This window comes from Thalia democratica, chromosome 6 (assembly GCF_965202585.1).
Source record: "Thalia democratica chromosome 6, ktThaDemo2.hap1.1, whole genome shotgun sequence".
Taxonomy (NCBI): domain Eukaryota; kingdom Metazoa; phylum Chordata; class Thaliacea; order Salpida; family Salpidae; genus Thalia; species Thalia democratica.
Window position 1 is genome coordinate 6,321,101 of NC_139170.1, and position 27,945 is coordinate 6,349,045.

General features: G+C 25.2%; 3 non-coding genes across 3 annotated transcripts; 2 read left to right on the forward strand and 1 right to left on the reverse strand.

Moving 5' to 3' along the window:
- Positions 1–20,240: 20,240 nt before the first annotated feature.
- Positions 20,241–20,313, forward strand: Trnav-cac (transfer RNA valine (anticodon CAC)). The gene has a single exon. It is a non-coding gene; the product is annotated as a tRNA-Val (tRNA).
- A 781-nt stretch (positions 20,314–21,094) lies between these two features.
- On the reverse strand, positions 21,095–21,167 carry Trnaf-gaa (transfer RNA phenylalanine (anticodon GAA)). Its single transcript has one exon. It is a non-coding gene; the product is annotated as a tRNA-Phe (tRNA).
- Positions 21,168–26,883: 5,716 nt separating this feature from the next.
- Trnai-aau (transfer RNA isoleucine (anticodon AAU)) lies at positions 26,884–26,957 on the forward strand. The gene has a single exon. It is a non-coding gene; the product is annotated as a tRNA-Ile (tRNA).
- Positions 26,958–27,945: the final 988 nt, after the last annotated feature.

The window sequence follows — 27,945 nt, forward strand, 5'->3', positions numbered from 1 at the left end:
GTATTTTGTAGTATCTTGTTTAAAAATAAAAGGCATAGTAGTTTAAAATGCAGCTTTTTTGTATCCATAAAATGTTTTATTTAAATGAAAACATAATTTAAGAACAAAACTATTACGACCTATATTAACAGCTTTATCAAAGTATAGTTTACTTTACACAACATAGAAATTAAATTACTATTTAGAATTAAGATTTAGTGCATTTTAATTTTATGATACTATCATAATATTATATTTATTATTATCATATATTAATTAAACTTTACAAACTACATTGAACAGTTTTGAAGTAAAATTGTCCTTGCTAGTTCAAAAACAATGACTAATAATTATTATTTGCATTGAATAGTATTTTATAATGGAAGTTTTAAGTAACTTATAAAACAGTTTCCCAGATCAAGAATGAAAATCTAATTACTAATTCTATAACTCAAACTAATAAAACTTAACACATAAAAATAAATAAACTCATTTCACTTAGCTTCTAAGAATGCTCAAGCTATTTGTGAAAATTTCAAATTGTAATGCTCTATATGTAATAAATTCAACATTAGTAGTTTGAAAATTTTTAGGAAATAGCAAACCCAAATCTACAAATTTATTTTAATTTTAAGGGGTCGTTCAGGAAACAGGAAACCAGTCAAAACACGCCCCTGGATAATAACCGTAATATTGATCTTTTAATTTTTTCTTTACCTCTAAAATGTAAAGACCCTTTGCTTAATTTAAAAAGCCACGCATGAAATTTTAAATAAAAACAAATAAAGGCTTTTTAAGTATTTACAACTGTTTAATTTGGAAATTTAGCAACTGTGCTTTACAGTAGAGTGTGATAACTCAGTTTGTTTTAATCTAGAAACTAAAGTGTAATGACATTTTAATTTTAAAATTGACATGTTTTTATTTAAATAAGTTGATTGTAAAAAATCTTAAAAGCGCTAGTTTAAAAAGTTTGAGTTATAATGACCATAAGCCTAAAACAACATTGGATTTTCTCAAAAATCATGACCATATTGACCTCTTATTTCAAATAAATTAACATATAAAACCGTTTTAGCTATGTTTTTAAATTTTTTTTTCTTGGATTTAATTATACAGTGTTTTGAATACTTCTAAAGGCTTGTTCATTTTTAACCTTTTTGAATTTTTAACGCGACAATCATTCTAATATAACGAAAAATTTAAATCATTTTTCTTGACTTTAAGTTTTCAAAACACAATAATTTTTATTTGGTCAGTGTTAGATTCCTCAGAAAAATAGGGACATTATGGCTTTTCTTTAAATCTCAGAATAGAGCTCAAAAAATACATTTTTTGGCTAATTTAAGATCAAAAATATATGTGTTTAATCAAACTAGCTTGTATCAAGTTCAAACGCTACAACTTATTAAGACGACCTTCCTTTTATCAAAATTTGAAATACATTATTTGCATATGTTACATAGTAGTTTTACTATTTAAGGTTCACAGCAAAACAAAAGTCAGGCAGATTTCAAAATAAAAACAAAAATCATTTTGAAAGTTTAATTTATTTCTAACAACAGATTTTATGACTAGCTATTTTAATTATTTTATTGTAGATTTTATATTAGTTAACTAAAAACGAAAAATTTAAATTAGTCACATCCTCAAATCAAGCTGTTATCACTAAATTCTGAAGTTTTGTTTTATAATTCAACATTACAGTTATAAATAAACAAAAGTATCGACAATTTAAACATGCAAATAAAATATTCGAATCTCTGCGTGAATTACTTGTTGCCCGGCTAACTTACATCTTGTAATATGTTTTGCAGTTTGACTAACAAAATTATATGATACTTGTAATCAATTTTTTATAATTGTAATGCTAAATTACTTAAGGTAACAAAAAGTTAAAAAGTGACTTTAAAAAAATAGTTTTTAAAGTTTATTATTAATTGTAAAAATTAATGAATTAAAAAATTAAAGTTAGGCTAAAACTTATTTAAATCAACTTAGTAAAGGTTTGAGATTTTTATTGAACAACTGTGTAAATGATAAAAGCTCTTTAAATTAGAAATAAAGTCGTTAAATTTTCTTTGCAGCAAATGACTCACTTTTGAGGGTAGCTCGTAGTTATTTTTTTCTTCTTTGAAAAGATTAGTTAGAGAGTTTTTTGTTACTCTGCAATAAATTACACTACTGTTATAATTGTTTAGTAAACAACTAATGAAATTTTTGGAACCTTAATTTTGGTTATTTGATTGAAATAATATTGCTTCAAATAATACAATACATATATTTTAGATGCAATTTATTAATGTATTACTGCTACAAAATGTATTACTACTTGTATTATAATAGTACGTTATATTAATTAAGTTAACAACTAAGACAACAAATGTGTTTATCTAAGCGTTTGGTTACGATTTTTAGACTAAAAAAAGAATCATTTAATCAAAAGTATTCTAAATTCTGAGAAAAAATTGCAAAGTTATGTTTGTTTTTTAATAAAAGTTAAGCAGCTCTACAAACTATGGTATAATAACTATATATTTTAAGTATATATATATATATTAAGTACACTTTGCAATGACTCATGTGTTTAAAATTAGTAAATTTACGTAGAATTCGTTTTAAACAAAAAGTTTTATTTAATGTTTTTAAACACTTTATAGATGTTTAAAACTATGCTTACAGAATCTAAGTAACTGCGATTTTATGAATGTTGTTTTGATTAAAAAAAAATTTTTAGAAGTCAAAATTTATATTCGATTGATTGATATACGTTTTATTTATTACCCATATAACAAAGTTTTACTTTTATCTAAACTAATTTAGGGACGAAAAATATTAACCTAGCGTTCATGAGTTTTTCTAACTCCATTTCAAAATTTTTTCACCATAACTTTCTTGTAAATTAAGTCCACAAAGAGGAAATATCTTTTCTGATATCAACTTATTGTCTAAAAGTAAAATTTTATTAAAATAATTAAATTTTACTTTATACTTTTGTGAAAACTTCAAATTTTTACACTACATTAGTTAAAATCATTAGCTTTAAAGTAGCTTTAAAGCAAAAATGTAACAGATAGAGATTTTTTAACTGTTTACTAAATGGTTTTAGTTCAAGTACTTTAGTTAGTCATGTTTATAAAATCAATTAATTATTTTCTCATTTACTTTGCTTAACTATTAGTTACTCTTTGGCCTAAAAAAGGCTACTTTAAAGAGTTTAATTTTTTTTTTAACGAGATTATTTGTTAATAATTTACAAATTACAGTTCTCATTTTTTTTATCGCTTAGAAGTATATAATTTATTTAAAAAACTAGATATAAAAATTAGTAATAAACATTTAACTAAGTATCACTATACAGTTAACCTAAATTTTAATTAAAAAAAAAGCTAGGTACGTAATTGTGAAATAATATTCTACTGAAAATAAATAAAGTTTTGAGCATCAACAGCCTTTTATAAAGAACGAGCTAGATTAAATTGAATAATTATTTTCGAAAGACGACAATAAAAGAAAAAAAAATATGAAGATCATAGTATTACAATAAAATAAGTAAAAAAAAAAATAAATTAAAACAAAATATATAAAATAGGCATAGTCACATGCAAAAAAAGAGTGAATGTTAAAATATTTTATATAAAAAAATTTACATTTACTTTTTTCACATTAGTTGTTTTTTTATGTAAGTTAAGAAGCATTTTGCTAGTCGAAACGTTTTACTCGGCTGGTCATATTTAGCCTGCGGGCAGCAATTTTACGATTTATGTTTCTAAACGAAGCAATAAGATCAATAAACATAAAGAAATATATATGAAGCTAAATTTTTAGATAAGTTTCTGTAAAATTAAGTTAAAAAAAGTCTTATCAGTAATATAAATTCTTAAAATTTAGCTTAAAATGTGAGTCGAAGTACATTTCAGTAAGCCAGCACTAAAAATAAATGAAACAAGAAACTTGTTTGTTTAGCCACTTTAGAGTCATTAATCTACTAATAGTATTAATGAATATTTCTATCAAAAGTTCATAAAAAAAAAATGATTTTGATTATGTAATACATGTAGGTACCACTACTTTATGTATAAAGAAATTGAATTAGTCAACAAAAATTATAAGCGCTTTAGTTTAATTAGAACAAAGAGTATATAAATACCCATTGGAAAGGAATGACAAAATCGTCATTGTTTTTAATTTATAAACTTGGTTCATGTATAAAAGGATGACTATAAATAACTACTTTCAAAATTGTGTTTTCAACTTCTAACGAACAAAACAATAATAACTTGAAACAATCGTATTAAAGCCAGCTGAAAGAAATCAAGTTTAATGAAAGGATAAAACATGACAATATAAAGTTTCAAATAAATGTTAGTAATTTAGTTTTACTACTGATGTTGAATTAACTTTTGTGTTAATTACATCTATTGCTTTTATCGTATTTTTTTTACTCAAAATATCGCGTTATTTATTTTTATTGAGTTAAAAATTTTGCTTTGCTGAATATTGTTTGTATACTTAATAGTTATAACAAATTTCCGAAATTTATGATCTTTAGCGCCAAAACTATGTGTTAACTAATTAGGTATCTCAAATTTACTTTTATTTAGGTGAAAAATAAAACCATTTTGTTTTTTAACATAAACAAAGTTTTCAAAAGCACAGTTTTAGCCAAAATTAAAGTTCTTATGAACGAGAGAAAAGAAAAAAGTTGTTAATAACTAATTCAAGAAAAAATTACTGGACATAAGATTTGCTTTTATTATTGGAAAATTTCAAATTTCAAATTTAGTTTAGCGCAAATTAGTTGTGACTTAAAGTTCTATATAAAAGATAGTTCTAATACAGTACTATAGTGTTACCAGTATAAATTAACTAGAATGTCAGTGAAAAAACTTTCCATTTAAGAGTTTATAGATAAAAAATATCAAATACTCAAAAGTATTTTTTTTTACTATAAGACTTTTTGTAAATGTTGTACAACTGATTTTTCTAAGATGGTTTTTTTGTTTTGTTTTTGTGAATATTTTTTGTTTGACTATAGTTTTTTTTTATTTTAATAGAGCTATTACTACTTCAATTATCCAAGAAGTTGTAACAGTTACAAGTAGGTACTAATATTTTATTTATCAATAAATTGAATTTTTCAATAAACATTATAAGTGTTTACATTTAACTAGTTAAAATAGTGCACGAATACCCAGTGGAAAAGAATCACAAAATCATCACTTTTGTTGATTTATAAATTTGAACTATGTATAAAAGGATTATTAAAAAAAGTTATTTTTGAGATTGTGCTTTTAACTTTCATCATTTTATTTGAAAAATTTGCCATTTAGCAGTTGATAAATAAAAAACATTTATTACTCAAAATGTTTTTTTTTTCTTATAAGACTTTTTGTATGTATTTTATCAATGATTTTTCTGAGATGGTTACTAATTATAGAATTAGTGAACATTTTTGTCGGACTAAAAATTTAGTTTTTTTCTCTTTTTAATAGAGCTATAACTACTTGAATTACCCAGGGAGTTGTAATAATAAAACTTTACTAAATAAGTTTGTAGTAGCTGATTAATAAAAATTGTAAAAATGAATGATTTTGATTTCATCTTTAATACTGTTAGTTTTGTTTAGAAAAATTGTTATTCTGTAGATAAATTGGAAAATATCAAAATTATAATCATAGGTGTGAATGTGATTTACTTTTGGCTATTAAACATATTTATTACCACTGTTTTTTTTTATAAGTTTTTATTGACAAGTTCACATTTTTTAAGTAAATTATTTAAATTGTAATTTATAAAATTTTTAGATTACCTAAAAAAAAGATTAGTTCAATTTGATGTACTCTTTAACTTGGTTCAAAGCTTATACCATTAATTTTGTCCACATTTTTAAACAGATTTAGATTAACTTTTTTCTGCCAAATTCTTTTGTCAATTCTAACTAAAAAAACTAAGTTTACTTTGCATTAATGTTGCAAATCATATTTTATAAGTTTTTATAAACCTAAATTTAAATTTTTATGAACACAGATTGTGGTTTTTATCTAAAAATTAAAAAAAAAAAATTTTTTGAGCTACAGTTAAAGTTATTTTTTTGACATGCATTTTAAAATATATTGTTGTTAATTGAACGACAAAAAAAAATCTAAAGTTAATTTGTTTTAATTTCTAAAAGCTTTAATAACCTGTTCTTTTCTGAATGGATTAAAAAGTTTACAATTTTTCAAAGTAAAAACTAGATAAAAGTTTTTTTGACTACAACTTTTACAAATGTTTTGTTTTAAAGCTACTTTAATAATTTTCAAAAAGTTTTATTTTTATTGATTACCTTTTGACTCAAATTTGTGCGTGCATGAATGTTGTCAAGTACAACAGGATGTACCTTATTAAAATGCAAATGGTTAAAGGTATTTTTTAACTGTTAATGAATGGTTTATGTTACTAATTTTCCCAGTTTATTATCTTATTTTCAGGGTTGCCACTTTATCTGGAAACCTGTAAAGACCTGGAATTTTTCAGTTTATGCAAAAAGACCTGAACAACCTGGGTTTTTGAACAATTTTCACATGTTCAGTAGTAAAATTCAATTTGAAAAAAAAATCTATTATATAAAGAAAAGTTGTCATCATAAAAATTTTTTTATTATAAAACATATATAAAGTAGGTTAACAGTATCTTTTCAACGTTTTCATACTACTTAACACAGTTTTTTTTTACCTTAAACTTAACTTTCAACTAAAAATAGACCCTAAAATATCTACTTTTAAAAACCTGAATTTTTTTTTGAAAAAACGAGTGGCAACCCTGTAATTTTGTATTTTAAAACAGACACATCAAGTTTTGTAATAAACTTTTTTACAGAACTAATGTTCAAAAATATCTTCACTATTTTTGTAAGTGTATGAAGCATACTCGCTTTTTAATTATTCTAATATTAATATATAGTTTATTGTGTCCACAAATATTTATTAGACAATCATTAAAAACTTTTTATACGAATTTTTAATTAAAGAATACAAAAACATAAATTTACAACTGACATATCTATACTTAAAATTTTTAAATAAAATTCCATAATTTAAATGAAGTTTTATTTTGTTTATTGCCTTTTGAATTGTTATGCATGTAGAGTATGTATAAAATAAGTGTAAAATGTTTTTTTTAATTTTTCAAAGCTGATATATAAAGTTTAGATTTGAACTCATAAATTTACAACTGACATATCTATACTTAAAATTTTTAAATGAAATTCCATAATTTAAATGAAGTTTTATTTTGTTTATTGCCTTTTGAATTGTTATGCATGTAGAGTATGTATAAAATAAGTGTAAAATGTTTTTTTTAATTTTTCAAAGCTGATATATAAAGTTTAGATTTGAACTCTATAAATACTTCCTTCTTGAAGATTGGTAACTAATTAAGAATTTTTTAAATAAACATTATATTTACTTTGTATAAACAAAAAATTTTTGTATATTTTTAGTTTATTTTAGTTTTAATTTAACCATAATAATGCCTAATATTAATTTCGTTGGGCCCACTCTTTCTGAAAGCAAAAGGAACGAATTGAAAAGAATATTCCTTGAAAAAGACTTTTCTTCTAATATGGTGTATTTTTTCACTACCTATGTATTTAAATTTATTATTAAAATTGCTCTCGTATAATTCTAAACTACTACCAAGAAAAATAACAAGTTAAATCACGATTTTAAAAGACTTTCAAAAAAAATTTTGATAACTTGCCGTGTTATCAATAACTGCATTTATTTATTATTATTTGTAATTCAAAGTTTTATAAGTATTTTATTAATGTATGTTAAAAGTAGTTAGTGTTTAATAAATATATAAATAGTTTAATAAATTTAACAAATTTTTAATAAAAACTTGTATATTTTTATGGTTTAAATATTTTTATTTTATTAATTAATTATCTTAATCAGATAAACGAGGCAACAGCAAGAGAAATGTATGAAAAACTTTCTAATTTCACTAAGTTGTTTAAAACTTCGAGAAAACCAAAGGTATGGCTTTTTATTTATTATTATCTTAAACCAGATCTAAACTTTAAAACTATTTATTATGTATTATTATTTTCAATATGGCATATTAAAGTACGTTTAAGGAACTTAATTTTTGTTGTAAAAAACTTAATTTTGATTTTTATATTTTACTTTTGTTTGAAAAAATGCAGATGTTTTTGTAGTTATTAACTTTTAAACAAGGACATACACTTTATAATGACTAAAGTTTCGTAAATTAAAAATATCCTAAATAAATACTTTATATTCAATAGATTAGAAAAATAAGTCTAGCTACATTTCTATTTTATCAAATTACTTAGAAACACACTGCAGTTTTAAAATATTTAAGGTGTTTTGAACTAAACAAACATATAGTAAATGTTTTTAAAATTTTATTTCATTTTAGTTTGACTATGAATCGTTTGTTGCCGAAGACTTGGTAACATTGAGCAAAAGAGGCGATGTTAAGTTCAATTGTGACGACATAATCGACTTGTGCGAGTTCATGATTAGAGATCGACTCTACATCCAAGCTTATTGTTACATTCAGGCTACAATATTTTATCATACAAATTTGGTTGCTGGTGAAAGAAAAAACAACTTTCAATCAGCTCACAAGGTTTCAAAATTACTAGGAATGGCTCTATCCGTTTTTGCCGAGGTAAATTTGGTTTAGTAAATATATTTTCTTCAGAAAATAAATTTTTATGACGAAGTTTCAAAATTTCTTTCAAAGTGATTATCACTATTTTTAAGTGGATATTTTAATAGTTAAATTTATATCAAATACTATGTCTTGACTATATCAATGCTTAGTGTATCTTCTAGAATTAATGAACTTTGAAATTTATCTTTAAATATTACGACTGATTTTAATCTAATTTAAAATACATTGTTCTAGATTTTAAACTATAATAGTAATAATATAATTGTCTAATCTAGTAGTTTTTTAGATTTTTTATATGCTGCGGTTAAGTTTTTTGGATTATTAAAACTTTATATTTTATATTCTAGACATACTTAAAATTCATTTAATTTTATTATAACAAAACGAAAGTCTTAAAGTATCAAAAACAAATATTACCTTAGATTAAATACTTTGTCTAGCAAAACTATAAATTTATAGTAGAAGTAAGTATTCAATTTTTTTATTTTTTTTATACTTGCTGTTACGTTGGTCCTACTCAATTCAGAATCAGGTCTTTTATTAACTAAAATCCTGTTTTTTGTTAGAAATATACGTTTAATAAAAGAAACAGAAAACTTTTATCAAATCCTTCGTTGTTAACACATAAGTAAACTATAGACCATGGTTAAGTTCACTGTATCCTTTAAAAAAAAATATTGTGTTTTCTCGTTGCTATAGAAAACACAAAAACTTTTGACGAAAAAAAAACAAAACTAAACTTTCTAATTACTCGTTATTGGCATATTTTTATATTAATTGTATTAGTAGATGAATGTCTATTAATTCATATTAGTTTTGTTTTCTTTTTTTCGTCACAAACCAATACATTTTCATATGTAATGTTCAGACTTTTTGAATATTTTCTAAATAAAAACTTTTCCGCAGTATTTAGATGCGTTATAATAAAGTTAGAAAACTTCTTTAGTTGATGAAACTGATATTGTAGCGTTTTTAAGCCTTTAACTTTTTAATAATTGATTATTTTTCTTTGTTTTGATTTTTAAACACATCTAAAAAAAAGTAACATATGGAAAAATTTGGCTACATCTTATAAGTATATATAGTCTTGTGAAACTAAATGAAATAAGATATTATTGTATCTTTAATTTTATTTTAATATTTATGCTTTTTCAAGGTAGTGGAAACTTATATGAATTAATTATCTGGACTTTAAAAAGTTAGTTATGAGAAAAAAAAAATTATTTCTACTTAATAATTGAATATTTTGTCTAATTTTTTCTTCTTTTATCTAACTAAAGTAAATGTAACAAAATTAAAAAAGACAAGATCTTTTTTTCATACTTTTTACAAAATAGCTTTTGATAAAAGTAAAATAATTGTACCTTTATAAAACCTAGTTTTCCGAAAACCTTTAGAGTAAAGAAAAATATTGTAAGTTATACTGCTTCGTATTTAGTCATCTTTAGTACTTTAACGTTTCATTTCGTTATTTTTTTTGAATTTTAATATAACTGCATGCTTAAATATAAAATAGAATAACGCTCGAGAAAGTTTTAGCTGATAAGTATTTTGTATGACGTCATAACGTGTCGACCCTAATGTTTTTTGTCTTTTTTTTTTGCAGCTTCGTTATTCATTTGAGCTTGCTACGTCCCTGGATTGTATCATTATTATACAGTACATACTTTGTAAAGTTTACTTTGTTGTTTTTTACTTTTGATTTAGAAAATGAATTGTTTTGAAAATTCTGTTTAATAAAATTTTATCATTTTTTAGTGAACACAATAGTAAATATTATCAATATCTAATTTGTATAAGTACATGCAAAGAGTATTTCTATAGCACAACAGGTCTCAACGAAACTAATTTCGGAGACAAAATTAATGTTAAGTTTATTTGTTTACACAAAGGCAACGACTTTTTACCTCTAAGGGATCTTCCGGCCTGAATACTATAATAAAAATATATATAAGGCTATGGATAACTAAAAAATTATATAATAATGCAAGAGATTATAATCAAATTAAAATTAAATTAAAAGCAACTATGTCAATAAAGTATTATTCCTAAATAGTAAAATTAACAAAGTAAAAAACAAAAACTAAAGTAAGAATAAAAAAATTTAGATAGTAGTATTTTTACTTACAATTATTGATATGTTTTATACAGATTTAGATTAAGCTTATAACAAAACAAATCAAAATGGCTTTTAACAAATAAGAGTACAAACAAAAACACAAATAAGTAATAAAAGATTTGAATACGTTAAGTTTTGAATAGAGTTTTCTGAAGTGCTAGTAGGATTAAAAGAGCTCATGTTCTTTGTTTAAATTCCGTTTCTTGTTAGCAAGTGCTATTTAAATTTTTTCCAGGTTGCAAGTTTTGCAGATTTAACTATATTTTTACTTTTCAATACTTATGCATGATACTCCATCTTTTTTCGTAGCAAGTGCTATTGTATTTTAACTTCTAAATGTACTTGGAACATTATTTCCTTTGTTATTTTCATTCCTAATATCGCTAATGTGTGCGTACAATCTCGTTTTAAATTGGCCTTCCGTGGATCCTATATATTCCTTGGTTTTGTTCTGACTAGTGATTGTCGCCTTATATACAACATTTTCCTGCAAGCACTTACTACTTAAGGGACAGGAGTCTTTGTCGCGGCAGTTGCACGTCTTATTCTCTTGGTTTTTCTTATAGCTCAATTTACTTAGTATCTTCTTGTTGTGGGCACTTATTAATGATTTAACATTTAACATACAATAGTACGATACTTTGAAATTGCTTCTGTTGAAAATCTTTTTCATGCTCTCTGTTTTGAAATGTTTGTCAATTAGATCCAATTATTTTTTTTCCCAACGTTTGTATTAACTGATTGGCAGTATGGGGGATTGAAAACCATAATTTTTTTTATGTTTGTTTTAACTTCTTTTTGTCAACAGGGTTGGTTTTGTTTTCATATTTTAGTTTGTGTTTGAAGTTAGACTGGCGTAGAGCAACTAAATAGCTATGCTTTGCATTATCAAAGGTTCGTGGGTCTGTAGACAGTCTATTTAATCGTTTCTCTATCATTTTAAGTAGGTTTTTCTTGATTATCGTCGGATGGTTGGAGTTATTTTTGATGTATCTGAATGAGGAATTTTCTTTTCTGTACGGAATATAACAACTGTTGGCTAGATCTAATGCGATGTCCAAGAAGTTGCATCTTGTCATACTAATATCTATTGTGATACTAAAACCGATGTCTTTAGAGATCTTTATCGTTTGCTTTTTTATCTTCTCAAGATCCTGGTTGTTTTTGTGCTTGTTGATTGCTAAACCATCATCCCTATATAGGCCTATTTGGTTTGACTTGTATGTTTTCCTAATCTATCAAGAATATATAGGCCAATTAGGTCGTATAACTAAGCACCGAAGTACGACCCCATAGGAACGTCGAAAGATGTTTGTATAAGTATTGTATATAGATCATCATAACTTTGAGTATTTTGTTTTGCAGTTTTGTTTTTTGTTAAATTAGCTGTTTTTGAAGTGAAACGTCGTAACATGGATAAATTTTAACTAATTGGATTATATTGTCATACTTGAAGTGTAAAAATTGATATCCTTGATAAACTCAGCTTTTATTCAAGTGGTACACAACCAAGTAAGATAATATTTCTGCTCATTTAAATTAATGCAAACAATTTTCTAGGTCCACGAAAACGGTGGTGTATTCGAAAAGAAAAAGTTGCAGGACGGGTTCCCAGACCTGATCTGCTTGACGCTGTTCGTCTACGGGGACGCGCAGGAGTGGAATCACTCATCCGTGAAACACGTCACCAACAACGTGACGGTGTTGGCGGCCCGCTTCGCCTCCCAACTTTACTTCCAACAAATGAACGTTCACTTCCTCGACAGCTACCGGAAGTCGGGGATGCACGAGAAATACGTCGTCATGGAGATGCTGGCGTCTATGGTGCACGTCGCCATGGGCAACCCAGTCACCAGTTTACGCCACATGACCAACGCCAACAGGCTGAGCGACACCCCGAAAGGTTCCGTTTACAAATCGGGAACAAAATATTTTTGTGACTTTTTAAGTAATCAGCTTTTAATGTGAAAATACAAAAACATTTTCAATTGAGATACTGCGAAGGTATTTTGTTGTATGATTTTTTCTTCCAATAACAAAACATGTGTAAAAATTTGTAGTGATGATTATGTTTTAGGCTTAAAATTCCCATTTAAAAATGTTTAAATGTCGTAACAGATTGTCAATTATCTATATTTTTAATAAAAAATGATCGACAAATTTATTTTAATTTTTTAAATTAGACAAAACTTATCATAAAAAAAATCATACATGTTGTATAAAAACAGTTAATTAAATATTATTAAATAGGTTTAATAGGTAATATATGTTGTTGTGCTTAAAACACATAAACTGAAAACAAAAAATTTGTATTTCTAAATGAAGCTCAGTTTTAAAAAAAATTGTTTTATTTATAAATTGACTAAGGGCAGTTTTCATACAAAGCTAATTAGTTTTAACCGAAGTTTAACGACGAAAAAAGAAAATTTTAGTTTTTTGTGACTGAAAAGTAAATGTGAAGTAAATAATTTGAAATTAATTACAAGAAATAAGCTTTGAACTTATAAAATTTTAATGCTGCAACCTAAAAAACCTAAAAGGTTAAAATATATAAAGTGTACAAAAGTCTTTTTTTTGTTTTACAAGCAATATATTTTTGTCAATTAAAACTAAAATTTGAGAAATGTATCTAATAAGTAATTCATGTATGCTTATTAAAAAAAAAAAAAGCAAAGGTAAATTCAAAGACAAAATAAATATTCATTTATTTTATAAAAAAAAGCCTTGAGTTTATAAAAACGTACAGTGTAAGAAAAATATTAATAAGTCGACATATTATCTGCGTTTAAACTTTTAGATATTTATTCTAGCACTACAAAAAAATCTTGAAAGTTAGGAAAGAGTTTTAAGTGTACGTTATTAGTTTGATGTCGAATAAATCATAAAGAAATAAAAAATTGCAAAAATACTTACATGTCTTGACAAAATTTGGAATTCTCAAGTTAAAAAAAAAGCAACAGTTAATGTTAACAGTCGTGACAAGTGTTTGCTTTTCAAAGTAGATATTTTGTTTATAATATGTTTTAGATATATTAATTTTATGCAATAGCAAACATTTCAGTAACCAGTGATTTTTTTAAACATATTTTACTCAACAAGTATTTTTAAAAGAGAAGAAAGTCAACCAGTCATATTTTCAGCTTCAAAACACAAACTTTAAAAAAAATTAATAATTTGATTTACTGTTATAAGCTTATTACATGATTTAAATTCTACAAATGACAATATCGCATAATAAATAAAGAAAGTGAAAAAACTATTTAAATATAATTTGTAATAAAACGCTCAAAACTTTTCCTTTTTTATGTAGTACGGTCTATTTCCTCTCCATTTCAAACTTTGAATCAAACCCAAAAGTGCAAACTCATAAAATCATGATTATTATTTTTACGAAATTGCTAAGTTCGATATGTTAAGGTAACAATGAGTTGAAGGTATCAAGTTATCAGAAGCTGTTAATATAAATAACAAAAGCTTACATTAAGCACTCTAAAAACTTTAAAATGTTAAAAAAACAAACTATCAACAAAATTGTCTTTTTTTTTGAATTCTTTACTATTACACGTATTTGTAAAGCATTTAGATATAGAAAATTTTATTGTTTGTTTTTTCTTTAAATTTTTTAAACATAAGATTGTCTAGATGGTAATTTCAGTTAAAATTGGTGCTTATGTAAGTTTAAAATGTTTGAGTTTTAGTAGGGGCTTTATACAATTTTCAAATACATTTTAATCATGAGATTTTAGATTAAAGCAGTACTGCTCTTTTTTTTAACTTTTTACTTAGTTTAATTTTCTTAGTATTTTTCAGTGTTTTCTTAATATTTTGTTTTGTATCATTAAATTAAAAAAAAAAATTCATGTTAAGTTGTACTTCTTTTATATCAACACTTAGCAAGCAGCCAGGAATTAAGAGAAAATGCCGAAGAAAAATAAGAAGTAATTTTATTTACAACTTTTTATCATACCACGATATAAAGTATATTGAAATTTAAAAACAGCTAAAATGAATATCTACCAGTGCTTTGTCTAACACAAGGGTCGGCAGGCAGTTGGTGGTCGCGGGCCAAATTTCAAGTGTACAAAGTCTTCGCGGGCCGCAGTTTTAGTTTTAGAGAAATTTGAATAAACTTTTAGTTTTAGTCACACTAGAAAAAAGTTTTACTTTTATTCACCTTATCATTTTAAATGACTTTTAGCTATACATATAATGCCTATTTAAATTAATATATATTAGAATAAAATTTTAGCTATACATAGAATGCCTATTTAAATTAATATTTATTAGAATAAAAATTTCTTTGACTAATATACTTAAGTGTTAATAAACTATGTATTTTCATAAGCACTTAATAAGTTAAACTTAATACTTTTGTAATTTTACTTACAACCTAACTCTCTATAAAAATCAAACTTTTAAGACAATTTATTGGTAAATTTTATATATTTGTTATATTATCATGCCTTTTTTCATATTTCTAAGAGTATTTACTTCAAAAAAAAGTTTTTGCATGTTAAATAGTTTACATTCATTTAAAAATTTAGTTAACTTAATAAGATTAATACCTGTTTGTATTCCAGAAAGCTAGAACAAATTCTTTAACATAATTAATTCTCGAATACTTAAATAAAATATTTTATTAGTAATTAGTCTTTTACATGGTTCTCACTTAAAAAGCAAAAAATTCTGAGTTGTATCTAACCAGTCTAAGTTTATTAAAATTTAAAAAAGCTAATAAATCGCTTTAATCAAGCTTAAATACCTAGTAAAAATATCATCATCAAAAAAAGTACACTAAGTGTAAGAAAACATGAAAAAACTACAATTAGTAAACTACACTACAGTCATAAAAACTATTCTGGGAATTAAAAGATTTCTTTAAAGTATTTGAAATAAAATTTTCACACACACCTGAGTTTTCCAACTTTTAAAATAGCCTGTTTGTGTAGCAACCCAGTTAAAACAAAGTTCGCAACATAAAGAAATAACGAAAGTTATTAACAGTAAATAAATTACATGCCAAAAAAAGTAAAAGTCAGCTTGAATGGATAATTAAGTTTCTTAAACAATTTTAACAAAAGTATAAAACTTTATTGAGTCATTAGCGAAATATAAAAACTTGTTTTTTGTTTAGCATTATAGCAATTCTTTATCTGCAATAATAATATTGCATTTAAAAATATTAGTTGTAAAACAAAAGACGAGCTACAAAAATAAAAAAAAATTTAGTTAGGACTTATTGCGAGAAACGATAAAAAAACAAGTCACCAAAGTCAGTTCCAACAAAGCACATGATTATCTTTATTAACTACAGAATTATCAGAAAAAAATTGTTAAGGAAAGTTAAAAAGTAGCAAAATTTATTATTTAAAATGACATACCGTTTATAATTGAAAACTTTTTAAAATAATTTATGTTGGCAGTAGTTGGCAGTAGTGAACAACTTTTGTCTATTTCTTCAACGACATCAAAAAGTTATATTTAGGAAATTCATTAAGGTTATAAAGTCGCATAAATCAAATTAGGACTTTAATCAATATGTTAACATGAGAGAACTGATAGAAAAACTATTGCTCATCTGAGAATTTTTATTAGAAATGTTTTTACTAACTTTGACATTTTAGTAGAATTTCTTGGTTTAGTTCCAACACAAAGCACACCAATTGGTAAAATTTCACAAGTAAAGGTGCAATGCACAAATACAAAGTTTTTAGAAGTACAATTCTTTCTTTTATTTTTAGTACAAAGTTTAATTAAAGTTTAAAAAGTATCTAAGAAAATATATCAATATTAAATAACACTGCTAAGCTACTTTAATACATTTTTATTAAAGAAATGTTTCTTTGCTAAATTTTTTGTGTCAAATAGAAATTTCATTACTTTACATGTAAAAGTTGTTTGAAATTCCAGGTTTTTTCAAAAATTCTCAAATTCAAGTTTTTTTCCTGAATTTTTAAGCATAAATTTTCAAGTTCAAAGCTTTTCCGGGATTCAATTTTTTTGGCAACACTGATTGTTCACACTTAAATGTACACAATAATATAAATAATATTTTGAATTATATCAGCTCCAATACTTAATATTTAACATATATTATAACTCAAACTAACACTGTGGATTGAGCAAAACTTACATCATAAGTTTAATTTGCCACTCTTTCAAGCAAAAAAGCCAGCCTGAGTCAACAAAAACATTCCTGATATTTTTGTATACAAAAAACAATTCTAGCCAAAAATTATAAAAAGACTTAAATAGTCTGAGATTTGAAGTCTTCAAATAGTGATAGTCTGAGTGTGTGTCAATTTTTAGTTGTTTATTTGCTTGAATTTGAACTATTTGGATTAACAATGTACAAACTTGATAAATTTACCATCTCTAAACCTAGTTTATATTAAATAGGTAGCTCCAAAAAACAGCAAATGTGTATATTGATATGCAAGGCATAAAAGTAAACTTAGTTTGACATAAACAATGATTGAAAAATGAAAATGTATATCTAAAAAAATTTATTAATTTATGTCATATATACTGTTTTAAATGTGTCTGTACAAATTTAGATATTACATGTAGAAACAACAATGTCAGAAAATTATGCATAAACTAAACTTAAATTAACTAGAGTATTAAATAAAAAGTGGTTTAAAGTATGAGCATCTTTTTAAGTTGGTGTGCATATAAATTAATTTAAGTGCAAAGAAAACTTCTAAATAATTAAAATTTGTAAAAACAAAAATTAAATAAACCTTATTTTTTATTACTTTGCTATTTTAAATGCCTTTACACTAAAATATAACATTTACAAATAAAAAATCTATAAAAGAAACTTTGGTTTAAAAAATGTTGAAAAAGAATATCTAAGCTATAAAGAAATGACACTTTAGTTAATTACTGTGCATTACTTTTGTAAAAAATGGAAAACATTTGCATTTAGTTTATTAAATAAATAGGTATTATATAACTAACTTATTAAATTCAAGCAATCTTTACACTCTTTTTTCAGATAGTTACTTAACTAAAGCAGTATCTTCTTCTAATTATTTTTAAATGTTATACAGAGACTTAAAACCAAACTAATCAAATTAAATCGAATTACCGAAAAAAATTTAACTTGAATTATATTTTTGCTCAGCGGGCCACAAAATTTTCTCTCGCGGGCCGCATTCCATTTAAAAAAATAACGTGCTCGCGGGCCGCAGATTTACCCTTCGCGGGCCGCAATTGGCCCGCGGGCCGCAGTTTGCCGACCCCTGGTCTAACACAAAACCAATAAACTTTTAAAGCAAATTTAGAACAATTAAAAATACTTGTTCACATAAAAACAAATAGAGTTTCAACAAGATTTTCACAAATATTGGTGAACCACTTCAACCCAACGTTCGCAAAGTTTCACCGTCTCCTCCCTGTAAAACCTGTTTCTGCTGTTGCCGCCGCTCTGCCTCTAAGCGCGCCTCATGTGGCGGAGACTGGTCATAGGGTTTCCTTTGGTCAGGTTCACCATGGCGGCTATCGTCTCCATTACGTCCAACTTCTGGTAGTCTCTGGAAGCCCTGTAGCTGGCCAGGAAATCTTCCTTGAATTTGTGCAAATAAAGTTAGGAGGAAAAGCGGGCCACCGTGACGTTGTTGACTTCAAATTTACTACTTGCTAAAAACTTAAAGATTTTTAAGAAATTTCTTTCTATTTTTTCCTGAACTTCTTACAGGTTTTCAAAAATAGAAGTTTTAAGGTTTACTTCCAGTATAAGATGAATTTCACTGATGAAAATATCTTAATTAAAAACATTAAAAAGATACTGTAAAGCTACTTTAAATGTGTTGTTATTATAAATAAAAATAATAACAACAAAAAATTAATACATAGAATAAATCTTTTTGTCAAATCGAAACTTTATTACTTTACATGTAAAAATTGTTAAAAATTCCAGTACAGTAACCTCTCGCTTATTTACGCACATTGTGTCCACAGAAAAAATGCGTAAAGATGCGAGAGATCGTAAAGATATGAGAGGTACCAAATGAACTTACTATATTGGCTGTTTTTTGATATTTGTTAACTTTATTTATAAAAATGAAAATAAAACTATACATACATTAAAAAAAGGATTTAAATATATGAAAAATAATAGTATTTGTAGAAAAATTTTACTAATTTTATTAATAGGTAGATTTTACCTTTATCTTTATTTTTGTGTGACTTACTTGATACTTAACATTTGTTTTCTATTTTACTTAGCAAATTCAATTCATTATTAAGCATTTGTTTACAATTGAGAAATGGTGTTGGCAAGAGTGTTGTATTATGTATTTGTGTTTTAAACTCTCATTATTTCATTATACTTTCATTATTCAACACAGTCATATTTCTTTCAGAAGTTTTTTTTAATCTCTTATTGCTAACAAAGTTTCTTATATATTGAGGTACAACTAAATGTTTATCAATTAGTCAAGGAACATAAGTTTACTAAGTCTAAAGATGTAGAGTGGTGAGTTAGCATTTTAAAATACATTTAAAATCAAAAATATACAATCAACCTAATTTGTGCGCTATTAATAAGTATTATAATTTTTTTTTGAGATTTTTTAGAATTCTAAAATGCGTAACTAGACGAGAGTGCGTAACGTCATAAGTGCGTAAAGATCCGAGAGGTTACTGTAGTAAATTTTGTTCAAAAAATCAAGGTTTTTTTTTAACGTTTCTCAACTTTCAGGTTTTTCCAGGATTCCAGGATTTTTTTGCAACCCTGTTAATAACGACGAAACACACTAGGCACAAAAAAAGTTTGAAAAAAAATTGATACTAATACTGGTAAATTTAAATAAAAATAGTTACTTGGTAAATTAAAAAAACTTGTAAACAAACCGGTGAAAATCTGATTATTTTCTGCTATTATCACGACACATTAGTAATTTCGAATTTTCATGAGGATCATATTCATATTGCTTCACAGAAAGAAGATTAAATAAAAAACGCTACCTTTACTGTGAAATTTAACAAACAGTTCTTAGAAAAAATTTTCATTATATTTCTGGAAAAGTTATTTTTGATTAGTTTTATTGAAGCTTTAAAGGATAGTTAAACAAAACTTTAATTTTCATACTGTTAGTTTGGATATCATATCAAAAAAGTATTTTCAGCATCCATTAAAGTCTATATATATATATATATACGAAATACTGTAATTAAAATAATGTTGAGCTTTAAAAAGTCATCAAAAACTAATTAACAGTTTTTTTTTAATGCAATTTCAAAAATCAAAAATAAAGTGCAATTTGAACAACTTCGCAAGTCGATTGCTAAAAAAATAATTTTTAGTACTTTCTTTATTTCATTACATAGATATAATTTCAAAAAAAAAAATTAAAACCATTATAAACATTTCTTCTACAATAACTTAAAAAATTTTAAACAATAAAATTTTGCCTTTATAAACAAAATTTAGCATCTCCCGACAATTGTTTCAGTAGTGTAGTGATTATCACGTTCGCTTCACACGCGAAAGGTCCCCGGTTCGAGCCCGGGATGAAATATTTTAGCTCCAAAATCTGTGTAAAACACTAAATATTTATTTTCTAGGACATTATGTTATCATTTGTAGTGACTTAATTATTATATACAATTTACTTTAGTTTAAAATTTTACTGTACTACAAGAGTAGTACATGTTTAACAAAATAAACATTAGCTTTACTTGAAAGATTAAAACATATTATATATGTTATTTTTTAGAAAACAAAAATTATTTTTTTTTTTTAATATGGATAAATTTGTTTAAAAATCTGATAGAAACACTTAAAACGGAAATTTTCATCCTTAATATCCTCTAACGTTCAAAATTTAATATCTATTTTTCGTAAAATATTTAATTACTATAAATTTTAAATATATTAATAGAAAATTGTTTGTTGTGGAATTTAAAGTTCAACGGACTGCATTTACACTGTAGTAGAAAATAGATTTATATAGAAAAAGTTTTTTTTTGCATTTTTAATTTGCTTATTTAATAAGGTCCAATCGAACTTTTATATTATATCTCGGGAGTCTAATCTGGTAGATTTTACTAAAGTTAGTTATAGAAATAGACATTAACTTACTTTTGAAATATTATTTTCATTATAATATTTTAAGTTATAAAGTGTTGTTTCTAAAATGAGGGCAGAAAAAAAAAAATATTCCTTTTTTTAAAATAAATTTATGAAACTAAAAAAACATAATGTGTAATATAATATATACAAAACTATTATGTTAGTTTTTACCAATAAAACTAATTAACATTTCATGCAGTATATTTATATTGATTTATAAAAAATATTGCCTCGACCCGGGATTGAACCAGGGACCTTCAGATCTTCAGTCTGACGCTCTCCCGACTGAGCTATCGAGGCTTGTGATCAATAACACATTATATCGAATATAAACAGTTTTACAAAGTTTTTTTGTTTGCATAAGAATCCAAATTGTGATAGCTTTTTCGAAATGCTTAACTTTGTTTGCTTTTAAAACTTGGTTTGTAAAAAAGATGGTTTTTGCCTTTATTACAACAACACATCATTTATAACATCAGCTCAATTTATAAATGATTTTAATAACTAATACGAAAAAAATTTGCTAAACAAGTATGGTATAAATAATGTAAGTAGTAGTACATAATTGAAAATGCAATAACTTTTTTAGAAGTACTTTTATTTAAAGATTGACTTTTCTGCAAGTAAAGTATAGAAAATTACGTATTAACTTTAAAACATAATTTTCTTTACTCTAGTTTATATGAAGCTTTTTATTTGTTATTTATTTTAATACCTATGCATGAGATAATATTAAATAGGAGCCTGATATCAAAAGAAATTTTACTAGGGAACACAACAAGTAATTTTGCTTTTCTTGGAGTTAGGATACTTACAATTGTAACAATAACTCAACATTTTAAGTTAAACTACAACTAAATTTTTTGATACACTTTAGATACCAATTTAAAAACCTGTTTAAAATTACGCATAATAATTTTTTGTTAAAACACAATAACAAACACTTGTTTATTCGCACAAGTATAATTTTAAAAATTAACATAAACAATTTTGTCGGTTTGACAATGAGTCGTTTAAGTTTGCTGATCAGCATACTTGTATTCAATATAAGATTACTAAAACATAATATTTTATTAAATTCTAATAATTTTAAATAAGATTGCTTTTAATTATTAATAAACTAAGTAGCAATTTTTAGGATAAAATATAAAAAGAATAAGTAACAATTACATTAGAAATAAGGCAAATTAAAAATATCAAATGATATGTATATTTCAAGTAACAAAACAATCATTCCCTTGTTATACACAATTTAATGGTATAACACAGGAATCGGCAAACTGCGGTACGCGAGCATGTAAATGTGGCCCACTGAACAAAAATATTTTTTAGGTTTATTTGTTGTAATTGGATTAATCTAATTTTACGTCCCTGTATAACATTTTAAAACTATCAATAATTCAACTGCTTAGCATTAAAACTCTGAAAAAGACAAATTAGCTTTCTATAAATGTTTTTTATCTGTTTCGATAATAACTTTCTTCTTAGAATGTTAATTGGTTAACTAAAGCTAAGTTTTAAAAGTACTTAGAAAAAGTTAGTTATGTAATAAATACTTAATAAATAAATATACACAGTGCAAATGTATTCCACTTTGTAAAAAATAATGCACAGTAACTAACTAATATACAATTCTTCAAAAATTAGTTATTTTGTTTAAAATCTAGTTTATACCTAAGTTTTTTTTAAAGACGTTTTTAATATATATTATATTTTAGTGTGAACAAAAACTTTTGAAATAACATAATAATAAGACATAAGGTATATCAGTTTATTTGTAATGATATTAAGATTTCATTTTCTTAATTTAAAGCGGATTTTGTAAACTGTTTTACGCAGATTTCGTGACGTGCTTCCAGTATTGAAAAAACAAACACTTTTTATTGTTAGGAGTTACATTTGTTTCAGTGCATATAAAACGGAATTTTACTTGCATTTACTTGCAGTGGCAGTAGCAGTTTCGGCAGTTATTAGTGTGCTTTAAATTAATATGCATTTTAAACACGTTAGATTTAAGAACTAATATTTTCATGTGTGTTTAACTTTAGTTCTCGTATAGAGTGATGTAATTGTATCTTTGTGTTGTTTAGTTTATGCAAATAAAATATAATTGTTGTTTTGATTGTTGTATTAATATACTATAATATTCCCTATTACCCTCAAGACCAGCTCTGTAACGGGATAAGTAGAGACCATATGTGGCCTAAATTTTAGGAATTTTATAAAAGGAATCAGGTGCCTTATCAATTAAAAAACACAGCGGAAAATAAAACTTTAGTAATTACTAAAGAACTTTTTAACGAGTTTAAGATTTTGAAAGTATATTTTGCGATAATACTTTACTTTGCGTCATTTTACTATGATTATAGTAAGAAAAATTGTGTGAAAAACTTTATACTTTGAAACAGTTAGTCTACAATTATGATACAAATGTGTTGTAGTGGTTTATTGAGTTTTGTTAAAAGTGAAACTTGATGTCCGGGAGTTTTGTTAAAAATACTATATGATTTTTGCGGTTATTTCTACTTATACTTTTGTATATGCTTTTTTAGAACTTAGGTGCACAGTTTATTTGCTAACGAGCATAATATTTCTTTTTCTAAGTGCACAATATATGTTGGAACTAACATAAGTCGCATGGAAGCGCAGTATTTCGATCCTAAAAAGCTTAATCTTTTTAGGTAAGGGCACAATATAAGTTGCAACTAACATAAGTCGCATGGGGGCGCAGTATTTTAGTGCAAAATTGCATTTATAAGTTGCAAAGAGAGCACAATATAAATATTTTTCTAAGCATAGAAACGTAAATTAAGAACCGCATTAAAATTTAGAATTACAACAGCAGAATAGTTGTTCTCAATAACATCTGAGTTTTAGCTGATAAAACAAATTTGTCGATTTGTTTACTAATACTAGTTTATTGATTTGATCTGCTGATTGATTGTTCTAAAGTATAGATTGTATTTGTTTTAAATCAGAATGTTGCTAAAGTTTAAAAGTATGTTTGAATGAGTTTTCATCTTTCTTATTCGTAAAAAGATAAGTCATTTTCTACTATTCATTACTCGTTTCAAGTTCAAGTATAAAGTTGTGTTAAAATTTTCCGTTTGAAAGAAATCTGAAATTTCCTCCCTTTAAATTTAGCAGTCGTCGCTTGTTAAATAAATTGTTGCGTTTGTATCTTTTTAATGTTGTTTGAAGCAAATAATTGATTGTCGTTTGATAACCACAGCTTTAAAGCACACCTAACACCTTGCTACTGCATGAAACTTTAAAAGTTTTTTTGTTTAAAAGTACGACAATAGATAAAAGAAAAAATGAAGATTTTGTGTTTATATTATGACGTCGCAATCAAAAATTCCTGCTGTCATTATTTCCAGAGCCAATCGATGTGGTGTTTTGCTGATTCAACAAACCAGCTAGAAGACAGAAAGTCAAATGTTTCCTAAAAGAAACAAGACGTTGTCAATGATCCAATTGATGTTTCATAAGCCTCTATTAACCACCAGAGAAGAAGAAGCCCGAGGATAACAAGCCTGAGGACAACAAGCCCGAGGACAACAAGCCCAAGAACCCCTAATAGCATAGTTTTCTATTATAATTGTTTTTTCACTTGTATTTTATTTAAGTGTGTACAGACAGCATTGAAATATTTCAAGAAAATGACATTTTGTAAACAACTTTTAAGTTTAGAATACATTTTAAGATAAAATGTTAAAATATAACACAAGTTATAAGGGCCACATCTCAAATAGTAATGTATATACAAAAAAAAATTAAAAACGTTCGTAGGTCTTATAAAAATCTACAAGCTTTTTTTTTTTGTTTTGTGAAGCACCTTTTTCCTTTTAAGATATGGCTAAAATAAATTTTAAAATATAGTAATTTTTCGTAAGTTTCAAATATATCGAAAACTGTTTAATACTTGTGCTTATTAAAAAATTACTTCAAAAACTTATCGATGGTTTCAAAGCTAAATTATAATTATTAAACTTTTTATGTTTTTGCTGTATATATCTACACAACTGTTTATAAACTTCGAAACTACATTATTTGGTGAATTTTAACTCACTTTAAAATACTCAAGTGTTTGTGAAATTTATATTTATACCGGGTTGAATAAATCTCCGAATTCTCAAAATGTTTTTAAAAACTGTAGTTTATAAATTGAAACTTTTTTCTACTCAGCTACATGTTATGTAACTTTCATAACAATTGAGCTTAATTAACAGGAAGTCTTTTAGTGTTTGGCTTTTTTAAATTTTAACAAACTTTGGCTTGTTTGATGTAAATCAGGCATTTTTACTGGCAACCATGTGTAAGACTATATCGATTTTAATAAAAGATACGGAAGTATTTAACCATTATTTATTTTAATAGATTGTTTTAGTTTTTTATAATACAAAAAGGTATGAATTTATTTTATTTAACTAGTCTTAATATTATTAAATTTTTCGAAGTGAGCAGTTATTTAATTCGATTATTTTCAAAAACAAGTATTTTTAAAAAGTTGTGAAAAAGTGAATGTTATTATGAAAAATGTATAATGTGGCTTATAAATGTTTTTAAAACTTAGTTTTATATAAAGTTAAGTAATAGCTGTAAAAATAAAGTAATTAAATAAAATTATTAAGTGTTTAAATAGCTATCATTTTACAATGACTGAAGTACATTATCGAAATTAATTTTAGACCAACAAAAACGTACAATTTTAATAGACCCTCTATGTGTAGCTAAAATTCAATTAAACTTCTGAATTAAATAAAAGTAAAACAGCTTTTTTATCTGTGACTAAAAGTAAAACCAATAGACTATTCAAATGTCACTAAAACTAAAACTGCGGCCCGCAAAGATTTTTAAACTTGAAAGTTTGGCCCGCGAGCACGAACTGCCTGCCGACCCCTGCTATAACAGTTATGTTACCTTGCATGTTATAGCCTTAAGAGTTATATTATTGTTACGTAATAGTCAGTTTTATATTCACATCATTCAAGCTCTTAGCATGAGCCTGGCTAGCTCAGTCGGTAGAGCGTTGGAATTTTAATCCAACGGTCAGGGGTTCAAGTCCCCTGTCAGGCTTCTTTATTTTAAATGTTGATTAACTTTATTATTAACAAAAGTTTTTTTAATAAACTATATTCATACTTTAAACATGATAATCAGTTATACTATAATTTGGTTGAAATTATAAATTACAGAAATAGAAGAACTTATTTGTATTTAAGTGTAAAATTAAATGGATTCTGTTTAGATGATAATTTGTAAAAAGTTTTTTTTTATCTTAAAACATATTAGATTTGTAAAATAAGTCTCAATTTTTCTCGAATACATTCTATATTGGAAATTTTTTTTTTTAATAAATATAATAAGTCAACTAGCTGTAGCTACAAAAAGTCAAAAAAAAAAAATAACTGTTAGTTAAATTTTAATACCGATAAAATTTGTTTACTTGTTTTTAATCAAAAGTTTACTTTTTATTGGTAGAAAATTGTACACTCATAGTAACAGTGTATAAACACTTATAAGTACTAATTAAAGTAAGTAACAAAAAGAAGTATCTTTTAATTTTTAAAGTGATATTACAGTTTTTTCAAACAAAGCACCAAAAATTTCGAATGAATTGTTTTTAAAATGAAAGTCTACTAACATTTAAGTAGTTTTATTTAATTAAATATATGCGTAATTAAATGTAAACACACATAGCAAATTTTTAATATGTAAGTTAATTACAATAGATAGCTAACAAGGTTTAGATATATGTATATGTAGTTACCCAAAAGTATTGTTATAACTTGAATTTAAATTATGTAATTTTATAAGAAAACGGGTTGTGAAACATCATTAATTTAGAACCGCAACATAAGTTTAGTAAAATTAACTTAACTTTAAGACTTCACAATTATATATATGGTACTTATCATAAACAGTAATTTTATCAAAATAATTGTTGATGGTGTTATTACGTCATAAAGCGCTAGTCAGATATATATACCGAAGAAATGCTGCTTTCACGTGTGGCCGGTTAGCTCAGTTGGTTAGAGCGTCGTGCTAATAACGCGAATGTCGCGGGTTCGATCCCCGTACTGGCCACATCTCATGCTTGTTAGTATAGTGGCGGTAGGACTTTTTATGGGTAGTTTTAGATATTGGGTACTTTTGATTGCAGCAATTTTGCAAAAAAAGTACCCAATATTTTGATGACGTCATTAACTTTACTTTGGGTAGTTTTGAAGCTTAAATTTTGTAAACAAAGCAAAATTGCTGTCCAGGCCTATGCTAAATTCACATTGTTAATTTTTTTAAATAATGAAATGCATAAATCTGAATAAAAACAATGAAATAGTACAAAACATTTCCCTTTGTTATTAAAGTTATAGAAATATAATTTCTAACTCTGATATTTTTTGTGTAAGTTACAATTTCAAACTCTAAACAAATATTAAACTAATTAATTTCCTTTTTAGTTTATTATTGATGACTTTAAGTCATTGAAAAAATTTAAACTAGTTATTCATAAGTTTTGTAAAAACAATAAAACCTAGCACTTTTTTAGTTTGAAATAAAGCTAAAATAATGGTCATCAAACCTAGATGTTTATTGGAATCTTGGAATGTTGTATAAAATCCTAGAATAACTTAAAATTCTGATGACTTTTTTACAGAAAAATAAATAATACTTGTAATTAAAAAAGAATGTTGAATTAGGAAAAAATTGAACGAAATTTAAAAAAATCTTATTGTAGTTACAGGAAGGGTGTAGATCAGCTTTATTACAACTTGATGTTATTTTACAGATTTTTAAGTAAACCACAAGTAGCCTTATACAGATTTTTATTACTAAAACAAATTTTTGAGAAAAAAATTATATTAGTGAGTACAATAGGTTTTTATTGTCATCTTTTATTTTGTTTTCTTTCTTTTTATAAATATTCAAAGATATATTTCCTTAAGATTTGACACTGTTGCCAAAACACCTGGAATCCAGGAACTTGACAGTTTAAACAAAAACTGAAAACACCTTGAGTCTGTGGAATAAAAAAAAAAAAAATTGGTATTTCAAACAAAAATCACCAAAAAAT